General features: G+C 56.2%; 1 long non-coding RNA gene across 1 annotated transcript in view; it reads right to left on the bottom strand.

Annotated features, from left to right (window-relative positions):
• Positions 1–2,051, bottom strand: part of LOC104988621 — a 5,419-nt gene extending 3,368 nt beyond the window's left edge. Inside the window, exons 1-2 of the long non-coding RNA XR_825263.1 lie at positions 1,522–2,051; positions 1,099–1,174 (exon numbers count right to left, since the gene is read on the bottom strand). This is a non-coding gene — a long non-coding RNA (uncharacterized LOC104988621). The remainder of the gene's footprint in view (positions 1–1,098; positions 1,175–1,521) is intronic.
• Between the last annotated feature and the right edge of the window lie 917 nt (positions 2,052–2,968).

The following is a 2,968-nucleotide window of genomic DNA, read 5'->3' on the forward strand; positions in this document are numbered from 1 at the left end:
ACCCCCATCTCGAGCACCGGGGTCCTGGAGCTGCCTTGTGTAGGGGCAGCAGAAGAAGGGGAGTTCACCTGCCGGGCTCAGAACCCACTGGGCTCCCAAAATATCTCCCTGAGCCTCTCCGTGGTCTGTGAGTGTGGGGTCCCCTGGGGACAGGAGGCCGGGGTTCCAGGGAGGGGAGGGGCGCCCCTGATCCCTCCCATCTCTCCCACAGCCCCCCCGCAGCTGCTGGGCCCCTCCTGCTCCCAGGAGGACGAGGGTCTGCGCTGCAGCTGCTCCTCCCGAGCCCGGCCGGCCCCCTCCCTGCGCTGGTGGCTGGGCAAGGGGCTGCTGGAGGGGAACTTCAGCAACGCCTCCTTCGAGGTCAGCTCCAGCTCCGCCGGGCCCTGGGCCAACGGCTCCCTGAGCCTCCTGCGTTTGTCAAAGTTTGTTTAACTTCGTACTTAAACTGTGTAAATACCTCTATATGGGCTTCCCTGGTGACTCAATGGTAAAGAATCTGCCTGCCATTGCAGGAGACATGGGTTCGATCCCTGGGTGGGGAAGATCCTCTGGAGAGGGAAGTGGCAACCCACTCCAGTATTCTTGCCTGGAGAATCCCATGGACAGAGGAGCCTGGCGAGCTATGGTCCATGGGGTCGCAAAAGAGTCAGACACGAGTTCATTACTACACAACGACAATGTCTCATTAAAGTTGAAAGTAAATAACAGGGTGGTAGATTTGAAAGATACCCATCAGGAGAGATGACCTGTGGCGCTGGGGTGCCCCAGGCTCTCTACCTACTTCCTAGTCCTCAGTGAGTCTGACACAGGCTAGGTTTGGGCCAATTCTCTTCCCCATATCAACGTGAGAAGAAAAGGCTAAAGCCCTAGGAGAATATGATAATCTGACATACCAAACAAAATACCCCCCAACCAAGCAAAGTATCTACATATTTCATCAGAAGCAGCAGTGCTAGAGTAGTTGAATCAGTAGTTTTAAACAACCCCATGTGGAATTCCAGGGAGTGCTGGATGTTAATAGGGAAATGCCAAGGGCTCGGACCAGGGATACCACCCACAAGGGATAAACCGAATGGGACCGCCTGCCCCATTACTCACCCTGGAGCCTGAGCCCCCGGCCCGGTTCGTATCATCCATGCTCTGCACTGGTTGGGTCTTTCTGTGCGTCTTCACTCTAAGGGAACAGCCCTGGGCGTTTCAGCCTGCTAATTTGGGGCATGGGGTAGGCAGACCATCCCTTCCTCCCTACGAAGAGCACAGAATGAGGGAGGAGGTGGCAGTGAATCCAGTGTCCAGGTGCTCCCACCTGGACAACCCAAGAGCTGGAATGGGGCTGGGGAAAAAAGCCCCAGTCTTGGTCCAGGTGCTTACGGGCTGATTCACGCTATCACTCAGCCTTCTTTCTCTGTCTCGGGGCTTTCCAGCCAGCCCCCGGCCCTCCAGCTCAGGTTTTCTGAGATTCCATGACCCTGAGCCCTTCCCACCCTGGGCTTCTCCCTCCATTCTGGTGCCCCCTCTCACCTGAAGATGAGATACAGGCAGAGAGAAAGCAGGACCGTGATGCCAGCTCCCCCAACAGCTCCCAGGACCTTGCCAGCCCAGGGCTGTGGTTTACCTGTAGACAATTTGAATCTTGTTTAAACTCCAACCCCAATACATGGCATCTTCCCAACAGGCCACCCTTCTCTGTGTTCGGTCAGTGTACCCGCCTGCCCCTTGACTTCCCACCCAAGACTCAGCCACTGGACGTTTCCATCGCCCTGCAGACCCTGGGGCCAGCCCCTTCCCCTGGACTCAGGCCTGAGAATCTTCCACCACCAGCCACACCAGCTGGGGCCCTGGAGTGCCCCTCCTCCGAGCTCAGTCCCTCTGGGGCTGTTCAGGTTGACTTGTGCTTCCCTCCCCCAGGTTCATATGTTGAAGTCCTCTCACCCCTAGTCACTCAGAATGTCACCTTATTTGAAGAGGAGATCTCTACTGAGGTAATCAAGTTAAAATGAAGGCCCAGCAGGGCCCCCTGGTGGCTCAGTGGGAAGGAGTCCACCAGCCAATGCGGGAGACACAGGTTCGATCCCTGGTCCAGGAAGATCTCACATGCCTCAGAGCAGCTAAGCCCCTGCGCCACAACTATAGTCTGTCCTCTAGAGCCCGAGAGCTGTAACGACTGAAGCCCCTAGAGCCTGTGCTCTGCAACAAGAGAAGCCACGTCAGCGAGCACCACAACTCAAGAGTAGCCCCCGCTCTCCACAATTAGAGAAAGCTCCCATAGCAACGAAGACCCAGCACAGCCAGAGATAAACTATTTAATTAAAAAACACGAGATCAGCAGGGGCTAATCCAATATAACTGATGTCCTAAAAAGGGGGAATTTGGACAGACACATGCGGGCAGAATAATGCCATGTAAACATGAAAGCGGGGATGGGGAGGCTTCCCAGGTGGCGCTAATGGAAAAGGACCTGCCCCCCAATGCAGGAGACCCGCATGCAGGCAGAACCTGCCCCCAAATGCAGGAGGGGTCCGGCAGCTGCGGGGGTGCTGTGGGTCCAATCCCTGGGTCAGGAAGATTTCCCTGGAGGAGGGCACTCCAACCCACTCCATGGAGAATCCCATGGACAGAGGAGCCCGGTGGGCTGCAGTCCACGGGGTCACAAAGAGTCGGACACACCTGAAGCGACTGAGCACTCACACATACAAACATGAAAGCAGAGACGGGGGTGATGATCCTACGAGCCAAGAACACCAAAGACTGCCAGCAAAGCTGCCAGAAGTCGCGGGGAGAGTCCTGGAACAAATCTCACAGCCTGCGATGATATCAACCCTGCTGACACCTCCATCCTAGGCTTCCAGCCTCCAGAACTGGGAGGTGTATCTGTTTAAGCCCCCAGTTGGAGGTGCTTTGTTCTGGCTGCCCTAGCAGACTCATATAAGGATTCAGGCTCCTCTTTTCTTGGGCATCAACCCTCAGC

This window comes from Bison bison, unplaced genomic scaffold, assembly GCF_000754665.1.
Source record: "Bison bison bison isolate TAMUID 2011002044 unplaced genomic scaffold, Bison_UMD1.0 scf7180017846527, whole genome shotgun sequence".
In the NCBI taxonomy this organism is placed as follows: Eukaryota; Metazoa; Chordata; class Mammalia; order Artiodactyla; family Bovidae; genus Bison; species Bison bison.